The sequence below is a fragment of the Dreissena polymorpha genome, chromosome 4 (assembly GCF_020536995.1).
Source record: "Dreissena polymorpha isolate Duluth1 chromosome 4, UMN_Dpol_1.0, whole genome shotgun sequence".
Classification (NCBI taxonomy): Eukaryota; Metazoa; Mollusca; class Bivalvia; order Myida; family Dreissenidae; genus Dreissena; species Dreissena polymorpha.
This window is the reverse complement of record NC_068358.1, coordinates 19398493-19417683: the sequence shown is the minus strand read 5'-3', so window position 1 is coordinate 19417683 and position 19191 is coordinate 19398493. Positions and strand designations below refer to the sequence as shown.

The 19191-nt window shown below is 34.7% G+C and overlaps 1 protein-coding gene across 1 annotated transcript in view; it reads right to left on the bottom strand.

The window, feature by feature from the left end:
- Positions 1-19191, bottom strand: part of LOC127876238 (focal adhesion kinase 1-like) — a 111959-nt gene that overhangs the window by 88511 nt on the left and 4257 nt on the right. The window lies entirely within an intron of this gene.

The following is a 19191-nucleotide window of genomic DNA, read 5'->3' as shown; positions in this document are numbered from 1 at the left end:
CAAGGTACAAAGCACCATTTATCCATCACAACTTTGAAATTCCATGTCATGTGTATCAGTGTTAATTTCACATGTGAACAAAACTCACTTGTTTGGTATCTCAATTAATTCCTTTCACACATCAGTCATAGTAGCTTTCTCAGCAATGATGGCAAAACAAACCCGCCCCTACATTAGCAATAGCTTCAGAGTCATCAAATATTGAAGGGGAAAGCACTTGATGCCAGAAGCTTGGCATGCAGCAATGAGAAAATACAACAATTGTTAGAGCATTACTCTGGAGATTCTCCATTGATTGAATCAATAACAGCCATTGTTAGAATCATCTAGGAGTATTGGGAAAACAGCTGGTTGGATCCCACCCACCTTTGGCCAATACTAACACAGCAGACTTCCAAGTCAACAACCATTGCACAGAGAATACATACTAGACAAACTGTTGTGCAATTATGCTGACAAGGGTTTATAAGAAACTAATCAATATTGCAAAATTAATAGAAGTCATTGAGTTAACTTGCCAAACATCGTTTTAGGGTCCTGTGACAATTATAACAAGAGAGTACCAAGCAATATGGTCCCCTACCGGTGAAACTCCACCATTGTCAGAATTATTAATTATTAATTAAAAATAATATTTGTTGCCATAGCAACCAGAATTCTTGATGTAGGAACAAAATGAAATGACGTGCATAATCTCCATATTGCTATCTATCCATTTCTTAAGTTTCATGAAAAAATATTAAGAAAGTTTAAAGTTATCACAGGATCCAGAAAAGTGTGACTGACAGACAGACTGACTGACTGACTGACTGACTGACTGACTGACACACAGAGCGCAAACCGTAAGTCCCCTCTGCAGGTTTCACCACTAGGGGACAATAAGCATTCAACAATAAATAGCACATTGTCTTACAATTTAGGTCTGATCAATGAGTGATGTTGCAAATTACACTTTACCATGATATCTGTAAGTTTATAATAGTTAAAATGTGCGACACTTTTTTTTAAACAAATTCATTCAGTTATTTCATTTTCAGCATTAGGAAAAAAGAACAAATTAATAGACTATTATTTTTATTAACTATTTGTATGGTCCACATCTTTAATATTTCTAAAATTGTAAACACATTTTTAAAAAGTCCTTTATGAATTACACATTCACGCAGAATACATTTTTTACAGTGGATTTCAGCCTGTAACACGATCTATAAGGCATGTTAGATCATAGTGTTCCCTGTGTGAGTGTGTTAATCCACTTATCTGCCATAAGCATAATCGTTTTTACAAGCTTCAATACTAAACCCAATTATAAACATCAAGCATTTGGCACCAGTGAATAAATCCTGATTATTCCACATTGACACACCTGCTAGAAACTGCAGGCCAAATGAGCCAACTAAACAAAACGTGATGAACATGACTTAATGACTCAAAATAATGCAGATGGTTCTGAACTAATAATTCTTGACATAACTTAATGTTTTTTCATATTATTCACTTTCTTCTTATCATAGTGTATAATAATAATATGTTGTTTAATATTTCCTATCATTTATTTATATTGTATGCTAATACAAACTATATAAAGCACAAATAAAATGTAGTCCTCTTCATGAAAATTATTACATTTAGATTTGTTCATAGTAAGTATTTGTGTCAAGATCTTAAATGTTAATACAATAATAACAAGAGATGTGTTTGTCAGAAACATAATGCACCCTACTGCGCCGCTTTGAATAAAAAAAAATAATTATAATATCCCTTTAAAAAATATTACTTCCCTTGTAAAAATTATCTGTGTCTGCCAAATGATAAAAAATATTAATGATTTTCCTTTAAAGCTTGTTACTTCCCTTGGATTTTGTTTTTTGACCTTTGACCTTGTAGGATAACCTTGACATTAACCTTTCACCACTCAAAAATATCAAGTTGTTATCTTCAATATTGCAAAAGTTATTGCCAATGTTAAAGTTTTCGGGCAGACGCACAGACTGACAGACGGACTGACAGTTCAACTGCTATATGCCACCATACCGGGGGCATAAAAATGCATTGTCAAATTAAAATCATAAGAGCTAAATTAATTTCAATAGCAGGGACATTAGGAAAAAGCAATTTCAGGGTAGACTGGGTAAGGAAGCCAATGGTCTTTCTAATATTCTCTGACTTTTAACCCGGAGGGAGCTAAGACCTGAATGTCATATTCTTCTCCAATATGTACATGTATTGTGTCATGAATACATATGTAGTACAAATAAATTGATCCAAGATCCCAGATCCCAATCACCCAAGCCTCTTTAGCAGCGCTTCCGTTAGTGGACGTCCGGGCGTAAATTACGCCCGAAATTGGCAGTCGTACGTCCATTATGCAAATGGTGGAAGTCCCTTGGACGACCGATAATCCGCATGTATGAACGCTATTTTCTAATACACAACACATTCAAATGTCAACAGTAAATGGGCTTATTCAGACCGTTAACTCCGCACAAGAGCTACTGTTTTCAATGAATTTCTCAGCGAGTGGCCAATATTGATTTTTCCAGCTCTCAATCAAAGTCTTCTTGGTAAGCGCATCAGCCAATCAGTGCTCAGGCAACCGAATACACGCCGACCCCACGTGAAGCTGTATACAATAATATTAGCAATATTAGCGACCTCTGCGTTCCGAAGTTTTTATTCAGCAATCAAATATTTGAGTCCACGCTTTCCCCGCGGAAGAATGACGTTACGTTGTGCATGAAGTCTAATTTTTGCATGATTTTCATCTGTACACGAAATACACGAGAAATGTTTATTTGTTGCTAGAATTTTCGTAACTTTCCGTGAATAGTAAAATCCTGATTTTTTCGGATAATACTTTGATTATACGCATTTGAAAATAAGCAGTCTGCATAATTAACCCATCCCCTGATCGCCAATGCGATGAAATCTCGGCTCTGGAGATAGCAAAAATCTGAATAGACAGTTTGGAAATAAACCGACAAATTATCAATTTACGAAAATTTGTTTGCATGCGCGATCATTTGAGAACGAATTCGGCATTTCGGAAATGTTCATTTGGTACCGATTTTCTCCGGTATTTTATTTATTTATTTCCGATTTGTTAGCAGATGGTACTGACATGGACTGCAATTGACGAAATATCTTCGCTAGTTTCTCTCAAATCGCGTCACGTGATTAACGCATGTTCAATGGGAATTCCCCCATCCCATAATTCAACTTGCGTTTAATGGCGGATGTTAGCAGAAGTCAATATTGTCCGTATTTTGGTTTTGAAAATAAAATCGTAATACTACTGGATTATCGAGTAATGGCTAGAGTTGGAACATGTACGTATATTAAAATTCTAAAATAAAAGTGGGACTTCGAAATTTATGTCTGGGACGTCCAAAACTTTAGGCTTGGAATTCAGGACTTCCAACTTTTAAAAGCTAACGGAAGCGCTGCTCTTTAGGCTATGACATGTAAGAGTGGCTGCTGCTGATGTTTAAACTTAAAGAAAGGAATTATACATGACAATGATCAATTGTCAAGGAAAATCTGACTTTCATGTTTCAGAATGGGTGGCCCATTCTGTGTCACTGCACATGGGTCAGAGTAAGCATGTTACCCACAAATATGATCAGTTTGACAGGTGAAAACAATGCAATGCTATATCAACAGTATCAAGTTCCTGTGATCACCTACCAATCTCATACTGGCTGACTGTAAACGGGCTACCAGCATGTTATAAAACGATCATAATTAACAGTTCATTATAAATTTTAGAAAGACCATTGACCATTTACCACTCAGGTACACATTTTGCCATATTTGTAGTCCCTTACTCAAAATAAATTAAAGTCTTTGCTAAATAGATTCAAGATTTAAAGGTTTCATTTGTTACCCTAAAATACTGATGAGCCAAAAGCAGACTGTTAAGGTTTTATGCTGGTAATGTATAAGGCCATTTTCACTTTGGTTCTGAATGGGAAAGGGTAAAACTTACAGAATTTAAAGGACTGAGCAATTTTAAGAATACATAACTGCGTGATAATTGGTACATCAATATAAATATAATACAATGATCCCCAGGACATTAGCCAGACATGTCCAAATTATTAAAAAAATAGTGTGCAAAATATGCCAATAAACTGAACTTAAGTCCATATATGTAAGTGGTGTATGTTGTTGTTATTTTTGTATTTTTATGGTAGTTTTTAAACAAAAGCAATGACTTATTTCGTATTTATAATACATTCACAAACGACTTGTGATAAATTTACTGCTCCAAACATATTTTATCATACTTTATCAAAGCCATTCAATTACAATCGTTACGTTGACATAACAATATCTGTAATCAGATGTATCATTTATCACTACAACATTTCAACTGATTTGATTGACAGAGCATTTGGCAATACAAAAAAACTTAGCTCTTTGTTGTTTTGTTGTTTATCAGAAATATCTTGCAAATAAGTAACTCGACACATTTTATCAAATGAGATGTCATTAATCAAATGGAATAGGTGTGACTTAAGTGGAATAGTTAATCTGTAAGCTGAACATTACACCAATGTATTATTTTTAATTGATTTGAATCTCTTCAAAAAAGTGGCCTATCAAATTGGCTGCCCTTCAGATTGTTTCCCGAGTTATTTGAGCAGTAACTTCGCAGACAGGGAAAATTCAATAATTACTGCATGATTTTCAGAAAGCTCAATTTTCAGATCAATACCAATTAATCCTGCTCCTGACACCTCTCCCACCAATAGAAATAGTTACAATGGAAACCCATCAAACACAACAATCAATGACCAGGTGCCTCTAATAGCTTTCAAGACAACAAAGACAAAACTGGCATAAATTATGGTATTCACTGTTCACTGCAATATTGCAGAGATCTCAATTCAGAATGCAGTCACTTTTAAGTTTATAATTCGTTTTTGATATTTCTTGATAGACCCACTAAAAAGATATAAGTGGATTTTGTTCTTAGGTGAAAATATGCCAACTGTCTAATTGCAATTATTGAAAATAACTGCAATGAAATAATAAACAAGAGATGTGTTTGTCAGAAACACAATGCCCCCTTCTGCGCCGCTTTGAAACCATATATTTGACATTTGACCTTGAAGGATGACCTTGACCTTTCATCACTCAAAATGGGCATGCCAAACATCAAGTTGCTATCTGAAGCGACATAGAAGTTATGAGCATTTTTCGAAACCTAAATGCGAAACCTAAATGCAATGTGTGACGGAAAGACAGACAGAAGGACAGACGGTCCGATCACTATATGCCCTCCTTTGAGGGCATAAAAACAACACCAGGTATTGTCCTTTTAGGGGCAAAACTGATTAATAAATAATTTAGTGGATTTAGTAATCAACCAATATATAGAAATAAGTGTTCATCCTAAATATTCAAAGTTTAGCATTATTCACTATAAGTGGTTACTTGAGAAAACATTCATATCAGGAAACCAATGACTTCTTATGTCAACTTTAAATAGTTAAAACCACTGTATTAATCTCCAGACTTTATCACTCATACTAAACAAAGATGTATGTACTAATATGTCTTGTGAAGCAATATAAAGACATATTTCCATGCTCACAACCACTGCCTACATAATGATGTCAACACTTGACATAGCACTGATTGACAAAGCAAAATCTGTATTTTTAACACAAAACTCCGAACATTTTTAACTCAGTCCACACAAGCATTCCAAAACTGCCACAGAACAAGATCATTGCTAGTCAAACTTTTACCCAAACTGAGATTTCTCTCCAGGAAACATTTTTTCCCAGGGTCTCTCAACCACCACCATGTGTTTATAATGAATCCCAGAAATTTACAAATTTCTCTAATAATCTGCCAAAAGGCAGATCTCAAACAGCGTTTTACATGACAAACATCTCTGGTACCAAAGTGCTATAAGTGTGTGCTGCAGTGCTTGGAACATAGGACACTCTCCAGGCGGGACTGTTACCATGCCAGCACAATGGGTTCCCTTGTACCTATGACGCATTTTATGGAAACAGCTGGTTGTTATGGCATATGGAAAATTGTAATAAAGCTAACATAAAGTTGAATGCCGTTACATATAACAGAAATGCTAAGTTCTTCCAGAATGCAAATTCTTAGTTTTTCTACACCTCTTAAAGTTATTTGCGCTTAATTTTAAAATTGACAAAAAGTTTATATGAATTATGTGACATTTTGGGAAAAACATTTTATAGCAGGGATAAGATCATTGTCCTGGGAACTGCATGAAAATATTAAAATAATATTTTAAAGCCTTGAAAATATCATAACCGCCATTTATAGAAGAGAAAATCCCTGCATGCTCAGACTTTGGGAGATGCAAATAACCAATGTCAATAACAAATGACAGATTCTCTGGCAAAAACATGCCAGCACTTGAGTCAATGCTTCAAATTGGTGTTGGAATGTAAAATACGCCTGCTCAGCAAATAGCAATTTCTTGAATTCTCCGGACAGTAAAACATGATGCATCTCTAATGGTACTCAGACTGTCTGGTACTAAAGCAATTTGTTGGAGATGTCTCTATTGATTCATATTTGTAATCAATACTTTTGTAAGATACTAGCCAGTCATTCTGGGAGAACAAAGCTATCAACAACAGACAAGGGAAACATTAACTTGAAGAATGAGAAAGCCTCATGAACCAAAAAGGCAACAGTCTAGAGTTTAAATTGAGGGTACTGATGAAAAACCCAACATGTTTTATAACTAGTAATTCTTTAATTGGATTCTATAAGAAAACAGTGTATTATATAGAGTGAACTTAAAATCATTTCATATTTCAGCTGTGTCATTTTAATGACAATGCTGAATCCAAACCTGAAGACCATCCATCAATTGGCAATATTACCAATCTAAATTAAAATCAGCGATGTAAATGATTACAAAAATACATGTATATTATTCAATTAAAAAGCATGCAACCACTTCTTAAAACAAATTAGGCTTCTTTCAAAACAAATGATTTGCACAAAATGGACTATTCACATGTTTTATATTGGTGCAATGTGAATGACCTAGGTACTATTACTATCTGAATGCATGTCAGCCAAACAAGGAGCATGGAGTCAGTGCCCACTTAACTATATAGGCCCTTATGATATATCATGACAAAAATAATAAAGTTACACAACTAGGAAAATGGCTTAATAAATCAGGGTGTTCTTTCAACACGCCTGGTATGTGGATACTTTGATAACAGATCGATGGCACTTCGATACCAGATAACAACAAAAGCCACGCGCGATAGTTGAGTTCCTCAGCTTTTTTGCATTTATGTTCGGTTCATTTGGTTTTCAGACACGTTACAACATAGTTTGGTCGATTAATGGTATAGTACTTCGTATTGCACAGCAAAAAAGTTGTGAAAAAAACAGTGGATTATAAAAAAAGAGATAACATTTCATCGATAATCATCATAAATTCGATGATCAGTACGTATTTCAACAAAATAAAAATACTTGGAAATAAATCAAGAACGTGCCAACTAATCGAAATAAAAGATTAATATGTCCATTAATGTTACAACATGTTAAATTTTAGTTTAATAACGTATTTGAGGAAATTCAAATGTTTTAAGAGTCGGATGCCAAATTTTCATGGACACTTCTTTTACCGATCATCTCAAAGACAATGGCACTTCGATTCCAGATAACTCGACACTTTTTACCAGATATGACACACTCTTTTTAGTGAATCAGAATTGCAGAATTCTATGGCGCACCAAAGGGGTCGAAACTTTAACTTCTGCTGCAGCAGAAAAAAATGCTGCTCGAGCAGTATCTAGATTCTGCTCGACCAGCAAAATTCCAGCCCGAGCAGCATTTTTTTCTGCTGCAGCAGAAAAATCCTGCTCGACCAGCAGTTATTTTTATAATAAGCCCTTGAACCCGTCAGCCAATCACATTTGAGCTTACAAACGGACGACATAAGCTACCTCTACGGAATCAAAATAGACCTGAAAATAACTTTAGAAAAACTGCAACAAACTCATAATCTGTGTTTTAATCCATTATTATTAAATCCTCATTCCGTTGTTCATAAAATAATAATTAAGCTTTAAAATCTATTAGTCATGTAGGAACATGCAAATTTGGTTGATCAATTGCTCCAACGTTACATGATTTATGCCTATGTGTAATCTGATTCTGATTTGCTGATGCCATAATCTAAAAATAAATGCTGGTCGAGCAGGATTTTTCTGCTGCAGCAGAAAAAATGCTGCTCGAGCAGCAAATTGCTGCCCGAGCAGCATCTAGATGCTGCCCGAGCAGTAATTTGCTGCTCGAGCAGCATTTAAATGCTGCTCAGGCAGCATGTTTTTCTGCAGCAGCAGAAGTTAAAGTTTCGACCCTTTTGGTGCGCCATAGAATTCGCTGTGGAATACTGCTATAGTAAGCATGCAATAAATAAAAATGTATGTACTGACGTAAATTAAAAACGAATTACCGAAACATGTTCTTATCCCTTTGGAATATTATAATAAAAGGGAAAGGGAAGTGTAAAGGGAGGTGCTTCCTATAAGTAGAGCTCAAAATAAAGGGAGTTTTCTAATCTCCTTTAAATGTTGTGGCTACGCATTAGTATCGTCTTCATGATGCGATTCTAATGAGCACCAATGACAAAGGATTTTATTAGGTGTATTTGCCGCTTTGAGACCCCCTTGCTCCCCTTATCTAGAGTCCTGCTATAAATTCAATTGAACACAGTCGTGTTGATCCACATGATCCGTTGTATTTTCAATTCTCTTAATCTCAATTTACCACTTAAAAACAAGTTTATTACTGTAAAATCATTAAAGTTCGTGTGGTACAAATTTTCGTGGATTTCGTTGGTCCGCCGAACCACGAATTCAAGTACCAACGATTATTTATACATTTTTAATCCGAAATTGGTAATTTGCGAATTTCATTTCCGGCATTTTCTTCAGTAGGTCACATTACACTTTATCTTGACTAATTAAAATAATTCTGAATTGTTGTTGTTATTTTCCACTAATTTTACGTATGTTACATATGTTTGATCTAAGATGTTTATGATTACTTAGTATGATAAGAACTACGATATTAATGATTACTGTATGAATAACAAGTATTGTGTTTATATAAAATATCAATTTGTTTGCGATCCAGTGCATTAATAAAACACTAAAGTCTTGTGAGTTTTTCTTTTTTAATTCATCATCGTAAATATATACGTTTTATTCATCATGGTGACCATTTCTTCTACTGCATCATTAACGGCCTGTGTTAATAAAGCTTCAGTCGTAGACTGAGCCTTTGCAGGGTAGGGCAATCCTGCTATAGTAGGAGAAAGTGTCTGTACTGTTCCCGTTTTCAACCATTTTGAAAGAGACATTGTTTGATTGAGATACGCTAGTTACTGCAATATGTTGTTTTATTGATAAGTGTTTGGTTAATAATAATTTTATAATCAAGCACGGTATATAAACTGTACATCAACGACTGTCCTCTTTTGCGGGACGTCGTCAAATTAACAGTTTGCAGATTTATCACATATGTCAATTAGTGCCAATTAAACTTAAAAGAGACATAACGGTTTTCACACCTGCATTTTGGGGCCCTTATTACTCAATTGTTACTACTAGTGGACCAATTGCGCTGTGATTTACAAATATTGTTAAAACAACATTGATGGCAATTAGCGAGTGGGGACCCACAAGTGCGCCGCTTTATCGCTCTTATCGACAATTATCGGCAACACGTTCATGCTTCAGTGCACATTAACCTCAAGTCTTGCTGTCAACACAGATAAGCAGATTATGCTTTATTATTACTCTGGTTTTTTTCATAAAATCTTAATAATTATGACGGTAAGTCTTCTCTGAAAATTTGAAATATCAACGAATTAGTTGTTTTTTATTTGAAATCCACGAAATTACGTGTCAACGAATTAGTTGTTTTTTATTAAACCACGAAATTTCATACCGACGATTTTCTATACGTTTACAGTATTTAGACAATTATTTTCGGTCGTCACTTGAGATACATTACTTCAGAAATAAGCATTTTAATCTTATTTAAATTTGCACTTATAATATTAATTATATAAATTAATAGTAATACGATTTTTGAAAACAAACAATGCCATTGGTTATATTTCATATGTTCATGTAATTACGTTATGCATAGATTCCCAATGTGTCGGGCTTGACAATGCAAATTGATTCGTACTTCAAATGTATGGTAAGAATAGCCATAATATACATAAATGCATTTCAGGTAGAAGATAAAACTCGGTTATCTGAGTGCCCAATTTGTTGAAAGTCTCTGTTATCCGAAGTGCCCTATATCGGGAATCAAAGTATCCGCAACTTCATGAATACCACCTATTAAAACATGCTCTATCTTCGTTTATGTTTCATTGAATACTATCAAAAGTTCAGTGTTTGAAGCACAGTGATTACTCTACATACTGGAATATCAAACAATGTCTTGCAATATTTCTGAGTAGTTTTATTTTGTTGAAATGTTTACTGTTCATCCAGTTTATGCTGTTTTCTGACAGAATTTTCAATTTTTTTGGGAAAAATCTACCATTCTTCCGTGATGATTTTCTTTGCAATAGAAAAGGTCCATTTATAAACTCGACCATGCGCTTTGTCTAAAAAACTAATCTTTATGATATAACTTTTAGACAAACTGATGAACTTACCTCTCGCGTGTGGCTTTTGTTGTTATCTGGTATCGAAGTGCCATCTGTTATCAAAGTATCCGCATACCCAGCGTAAAAAAAATGAAACATTTTGCCTTATTGTCAAATAAATCATTGTTTATTTCCATAAAAGTTTCCTTGTCATACAAAAGAAGAAGAATCAGCAAAGCAATGGCATCTATAAAGCAAGCATACAAAACATGATGGGACTTTTTTTTGTTTATGCGGCATTGTTTGCATGTTTGTTTAGAAGTTCACAAATTCTGTATACATGTACAAATGCAATATTTTAGCATGCTTTATTTCAGGTAAGAGGATTGATACAAAATACAGGATGAATGTCTATTTGTAGCTAGAATTTGTTCATATAATTTTTAATTAAATAATTTTAGAAACAGTAGCAAATAAAATTAACAAAATTCATGAAAACTTGGAATTTACACGGGAAGGCTTCAAAGTGCAACATGTCAGCAGAACAATCCTATTTGCCATAATATTAACAAAACAGCGGACTAACTGCACACAAATAATCTTTGTGACATTTGCTAGATGCTGTTTTGTGCCTTTGCTCATTTTCCATAACTACAGGACCTCATGATTCTTAAGCAGTTCTAGCTCAGCAGCAGTTTTGCTTTATTATTAAATGACTCGACCTTTGTCATCAGACTTTCATACCATATTCACTGGACTTGAGTCTCTCCATTGCTTCCCCTTATAGCCCATGATATCACTGGCTCTAGGAAAGCCCAAACAACCACTCCAGCAGCCCTTGGCTTCCCTGGACTGTGTGACAGCCTGAAGCCCACACACAGATGCAAATATGCCCTCGTCTGTCAGGTACACAAGGTGAGGGAGGCCTATAGACCTAGGGTCGGTAACAGGCATGGGCAAGCAATCAGCAGCATATGCAATCCAGCCACACCTCTTGTTGTTTAATTAGACTTCAATGCAGACATACATAAACCAGTCACTCATTGGGCTCTATTGACCATGAGTCTGTCACAGGCGTAACTACAGTAACTGATGTGTCTCCCCATCCTGTCCTATTCCTCTCCACACATCAGTCACTCCTTTTATCTTTACTGACCCTGAGACTGTTAAAAGATTGTCATCTTTCAAAACAGAACTTGTAAAAAGGTTGTCAATGCTCAAAACACAAACCATTAAGTCCATTGCCTTCGTTTGCCAACTGAGTTGTGCCTGGAAATGTCATTGAAGATTTCGAATTTTCACAGGAAGAGGCTCTTCACACTTAAAAAATAAACCATCTCAAAACAAGTCCGCTTGTTTGCTTGTTTCAGTCCGGACACTGACCAAATCACATGCTTAGAACTGAATGCATGCTCTAGAGTGGGTGTCATTGTGCATCAGCTTGTACAATTCCTCTGCAATCCATTTTAATATTTGTCAAAATGACTTTTGCAAATATGCTTACAATATAACTAATTTGACTTCTGTTTGAACACAATAATCCATGAATCTATTAACTAATTGTTGACTGTTATTATAATACCTTACAAATGTGAGTTCATGTTTCAAATTCTGCCTAACACATGTCAGATCAGTTTAAATCCCTTTGAGCTATGAAATTAATCCCGCCTCATGTTAGTAAACTATCTTCAAACGCATTTTACGCCTGTTAAAGGTGAATTACAAACTGCCAATAACCACAAAATGGGACATGTTAGTCCATTTACCAATTTGTGTTACTGTTTTAACCCAACAATAAAGGTTAATGGATACATTTCCCTACAAAAAATAATTTGTCACGTAAAAGGTGAAACATGTGGGAAGCAAATGTGACTAAGAGTGTATGCTGACACGGGTAGGAAGTTGACATAACAAAAGGAAACTTTGACATTACTGGACTACACATGCATTATAGATGAAAGGCATTTGTGCCGACTGGTCAGTAGGTTTTTATTATTAATATCATAATTATCATCATAATCTTCATGATGAATTTTTATTTGCACATGTTAACTTAGATACCAACTGCATCTGGGTTTTTTAACAGTATTTTTAATTTATATATGTGCTGTCAGGTTTTATAATTGCTTGCCTTGATTTCAACAGTCATAAAGGCCACACCAAAGTGAAGTCATGGACATGAATTCAATTTCAACAAAAAACTACTTTTTTTAGAAAATAGTCTGCCAGCATCAATGAAAACATAAAAAAAAATTATGCAAATATTTTTTTATGAATGGACCATTTTGTACTTGCTTAGAAAGAGCTTAATACAATGTGAGATTGTTAAGTTGTTATAAATAGTGCTCTGTAACATTTAATTAGGATTTCAACAGCTTAACCGTTTAATTCACTTCACCGGTTACATTTTCAAGCATTAAAGTTAACCTGAAACTTTTTTTCAATAATGCATTTTTCACGGAATCAATGGTAAAATTTTCATCCATAGCGCCCAACATACTGTCAAATAACTTTGTGCTTCAGTATTTTGATCCCTGACATTTTCAAGGTTTTCAAAATCCCTGTATACCTATCTAAAAGAGAACCTGACAGTGGTTGGTTTAAGATTAACAATTGAATTTTGTCATGAACCATTGATTTAATGATGCATTTAAGAGGCATTGCATGCTAATTAAAGGGATGAGAACAATTTGTCAAGTTATACATTGTATAGCTTAACTTTCACAATTTTGGGGGATGCAGGTGTGGTGATGGAAATCTGTTTTTGTTTAACCACAGACATACATTGTTTATATTTTTATCACTAAAGTCATCTCCTGTGTGATGCTTAAATATTGACTGCCTCTTGATGACTCCAGGCACTACAAGGACAAATCTTTCTCTGAACTACACATGTTTTGTATGTCTTGCCTGATAACATTTTCAAATTCAACAGGCAGCATATGTATATGTTGTTAAAGAAGAATCAAACTGATCAAAGCACTATGTTGTATTGTTTTGAGTAGATGCTTCATGAATACATAGAATTTCACTGTCTCACTGTTATCTGTACACTTAACAATGCTTAAATTAAAGGTTTCCTCAATCATCAATAGCATTTCAGTACATATAAAAGTAACCTTTGTATAATTTAAATGACACTGTTTATTTCCAAGTATCTGAGGTCCTTCCATGTCAGGTGCAGCATAATGTGAGGACCTTAAGTGTGTCATAGCACTTGTAATTAACTATGCTTTTTACTGAAAGATATTTTGAATTTTGCATGCAGTGTCTGACAAATTTCTTATTTTTTAGGTAGCCCACTGGGCTACCAATAAAAATATTTGGTAGCCCATAAAATTTTCCTACAAAATGATAAGAGGCAGGTTTTCATCTTTATTTTATTTCTTCATTTACATATACATAATATGTATAATACAGCAAGTAGTCTGATGTACACAGTCAATATCATTTATTAATGTTACAGTACAGGCACCGTGTACTTAAATGAAAATGTACCAAAGAAAATCATATACTACATGTAGATATTACATGTATGTGCACATGTATGTGTACTTAAATTCGGACAGCACGTTAAGTTGGAAACGTAAATAAAGCGTTTAGATGATCAATACGATTGACTCGTATGGTGTTAATCAATGCAATTGCCCTTTTTAACAACAAATACCGAGTTTCTTCAACTTTCAAGAAATCAAGAGTATTAAATCATTCATTTACTTGTGTCCGACTTTAAGTACTGTCCGAATTTACGTATTGCATCCGTATGTTACGACACTTGTGTGCAGTCAGTATACAATACAATAATTATTTCAATAATGAAGGAACTGATACAGTGTAACGGTAACGATACTGCGTGTTTACATTATATTTTATTAAGAGGAAATGTCAATGCCAAATAATTTGCGAGATACCCCGGTACTTTAGTTGAAATTCACAACAAAACTTTTAACGGAAATTAAATGATCTCAATGTTGTACCCGCTAAAACAAATATTTACAAATAAATACACCCATGCCAATTTTTGCGCGCTTTTTATCTGGGCAAAGAAATTCATTTATTAAATGTAGAATTGTGTAACCTAAAATAGCTGTACACAACGCGTGCAAACCGTGGCAGGTTATTTACGTATGTTGCAATTGAACGGTCCTGATTGGGAGCTTATTTCATCATATCTTTAAATAGAACCATATGCCGAAATTCATTTGACACTTTAGAAAATTTCAACAGTGTGTTTATGACTCTTATCGTCTATATTACCCACCCATAATTTGGTTTAAAAAATATAAATTGGGCATATATGGGATTATTGATTAACCGTCGATAAATCAAATTATTCATTGACAATGCAAACTAAATAGCAGGTGTTAACCGCCTTCACACCGTTGTTATTAATATTCATTTTCGGTTTCGTTACCGTTTTGAAGCATCCGCTATTGTTTTGATTTATTTAATGTTTGGCGTCCTTGGATATTTAACGACATCAAAAACGTTGTCGCTATTACTCATTGTTGCGGTTAACAAAGAATTCCAAACTGCGAAATGATATTGCATCATGAGCGCCAACTATCCAACCGGCTCTCATTATTTTTTTAGCAGACGACAAACGTTGATTCTGATTGAATGATTAAAATACACTGTTAATGTTTACGACATTACCGCAAGTGATCCGTGACTGATTAGATAATTGATTGCACTTTGTTATCGGATTATAAGCAATACACAGTGTAGAAACACATGGTCAGCGTGTTTATTCTACCTATGTCTGTCAATAAAACGGGCTACCGCTCTTATAGATTTATTGTAGCCCGACGGGCGTCAGCTGGAAAATTTCAGTAGCCCGATGAAAAATTTCGGTAGCCCCCGGGCTCCGGGCAATGGATTTGTCGGACACTGTGCATGGCTTCCGCTTAAGCCTATGCTATTAGGGGATACAAAAATATTAATAGAAAAAAAACACCTCTCCTGTATGGTTACCACCATCAGAACTCACATGCTTTTGAGAACAGGGATTGAACCCCAGTGTTTTTTCCACCATTTTGGGAATGGGGCTGGGTCCCTTTGGATTGGGAAAAATGGAGACGTTTTTACCAAAATTGTGAAATTAGTGTTGTTTTTTTGTGTGCTAACCAATGCTTCAAAAATGAGAATTAAAGTTTTTTAAATATTAAATTTAATAAAGTGTAGCTTGTAGAGCTGGATGTGAGATTAACTAAATGTTGCTAAAAAATAATATTTTTTTGTCAAAACCTTAAATTGGGAATTTTTATGTCCCGTTTGGGAAAAATACTTTTTTCCATTGGGAATGGGGCCGAATATCGGCCATGATTTTGAACAACAAAAAAAAACACTGCATGATGTTGCCCAGGTGAAAAGTGTGTGTACCAACCACTATGTTAACCAGACTGACCCATTTGAATAACATGAATTCTTGATACAATATATGCCCTGATGGGGAATCACTAACTTTGAATACAAATACGTTATTATTATCCTTAGGCTAAAGGATTTGTTCAGTATGCTTAATACAGGCTATACATGCATGATTGTTCAGTCATTTGCTAATCACTCCTTTTAATAAACAAATTAATGTTAAGTAGAAAAGGGAAATAATTTTGTAGATATGGTTATTTCCAGTTACTGTTTTTGCTCCCTTGTCAACATTTGAAACAATGTTAAAAAATATTAAACCATTCATGATTGCTGTTGAATATATTGGCCCTTTGAAAGGTCTCTTATAATTATTTCAATACTGAAAATACATGTAACAAGACATTTATAGTCAGCATTTTTTTCCCAATGAGAAAAAAACTACAATTTTTATACGCCCGTCTATGACGGGACGTATTATGGTATACCCCGCGTCTGTCCGTCCGTCCGTCTGTTAATGTCGTACGCTACGTCAAATATCCTTTGACAGATTTTCTTCAAATTTTAACACAATCTTAATATTGATAAACCCTGATCCCCTTTCGTTTTTGACGGAATTCTGAATTGTCGTTCCAGAGTTATGGGACTTTGTTCGTCAAAATTTCGTGATTTCATTGAATGTCCTACTGTAGCTCAAATATCCTTCGATGGATTTTTTTTCAAATTTCAACACCATCTTAATATTGATAAACCCTGATCCCCTTTCGTTTTTGACGGAATTCTGAATTGTCGATCCAGAGTTATGGGACTTTGTTCGTCAAAATTTCGTGATTTCATTGAATGTCCTACTGTAGCTCAAATATCCTTCGATGGATTTTTTTCAAATTTCAACACAATCTTAATATTGATAAACCCTGATCCCCTTTCGTTTTTGACGGAATTCTGAATTGTCGTTCCAGAGTTATGGGACTTTGTTCGTCAAAAATTGAACAAGGTGAGCTTTTTTCTATTCCGATTGTACACTACCACTTACCCATCTACATTTCTCTTTTATTATTGGTCTAAATATCTATAACAGGTTTACTTCAACCATATCCTCTAAAGAAATGCATACATATACTCAAAAAAAGATATGGTATGAATGTCAAGGAGACGGCGCTCCATGCTCATGTACTTATAAAATAAACCATGTATTCAAATACAAATAAACTGAAGTAAAAAAATGATTCAAAGGGTTATTTATTACCTTACTACTTCATTGGCGAACGACGGGCGTATCATGCGCTCATGGCGCAGCTCCTCAGTTCCAATTGCTGTCAAAAAATTCCCAATTGAAGATTAAAAAAAAAAAAAGTGCAACATTTTGTTAGTTTCCCTATGCAGCTCTATGGCTTGAACCTATGTAATTGTAATATCTTTCTTAGCTTTTTATCTTTCTTGGTCAGATGTCTGTTTGCACTGGGCTTAACATAGAACAATTGTAATATTTTGTAAAGTTTAAAAACTAAAAGAAACAAGAGATGTGTTTGTCAGAAACACAATGCCCCCTATTGCGCCGCTTGGAAGCCATATAGTTGACCTTTGACCTTGAAGGATGACCTTGACCTTTCACCACTCAAAATGTGCAGCTCCACCAGAAGTAAGTAAGAGCTTGAATGGAGAAATGAAAATTTTTATTTTTTGACCTTTGACCTTGAAGGATGACCTTGACCTTTCACCACTCAAACTGTTCAGCTCCAAGAGATACACATGCATGCCAAATATCAAGTTGCTATCTTCAATAGTGAAAAAGTTATGGCCAATGTTTAAGTTTTCGGACGGACGGAATATTTGACATTTTACCTTGAAGGATGACCTTGACCTTCACCTTTCACCACTCAAAATGTTCAGCTCCAGGAGAAACACATGAATGCCAAATATCAAGTTGCTATCTTCAATAGTGAAAAAGTTATGGCCAATGTTAAAGTTTTCGGACGGACGGACAGACGCCATATATTAGACATTTGACAAATTTACCAAAACAGTAAACGTTTAAACGACTATCAATATCAATATTATAAATATCGGGGTGCAAATAAAGTAGCCAAATAGCCGTACGAAGTATATCGATGGCGAACTGCGAAATCCGGATACTTGCGAAAAATCCGGGCTACCGAATTCGGCACTAATTTATTTCTGATTGGTTAGCGGATGAACCGAAACTAACGGAAAATCTTCGCTACTTTCCGACTTGGCAACAAAACAGTGCATATGCCGCCATCTTGAAATATTTTTAGTGATTGAATAGCAAAGTAACATGTTGAAAAGCAATATTTTAACCAAATTATATATTGATTACGTTTTTGTATTTTCTGCGGTCAAACGATATGCACATTGTATTTCATGTGCAAAATACGTGCATTTCTTTCGGAGTGTCGTTTTCGGAAACAGTATTTTTCATCGAATTTACATTTTTTTTGACGTTCCTTTAAATTGTTTTTATAGAATGATGAATACACACAGGGCCCTCAATCCATTTTAGGGGAAGCGGGTCGCTACCCATAGCGGGGGAATTTTCGCTGCGTTTCCCTTTTTGGGGGATTTTTAACTAACTCTCTAATTATTACATTTGTACATGTTTGCACTATATTCATTGCTTATTTCATAATTAAGTATGTTTGACAAAATTAAATTAAAATAGAATTGAGATATTGTAATCATGAGACATCTATCTATACAAAAAAAATTTTTTTTTTTAGGGGGAATTATTCCCCAAAAAAGGGGAAAATAGTATACTTTTCAGGGGGGGGGGAATGCGGCTGAATTTCGGCCGTGGATTTGATAGATTGGGGGCCCTGACACATGTGGTGATACGGATGGTCTATTATATAATATTTTATGGTTTTAATATGACGTCATTGGGCGAATGGGATATGTAGTTATGCACTGAATATTACTTCCGGAAATAATTACTATTTTCAGTTTAGAAATGCGATGGTATTGATGCTTTTTAAACGGACATAGGGATATTGTTTAAAGGGTAACGTGCCGTTTATTTAATTTCGTTTAAACGTTTAGAAAAATCTGTAAACGTGACACACTTATCACCAATGCAAGGGGAAAGAAACACTGCAACGCAAAAAGTTATCAACATTTACCTGTCTATTAAAACCAAAAATTTCCCATGAAAATGGTACCATTAA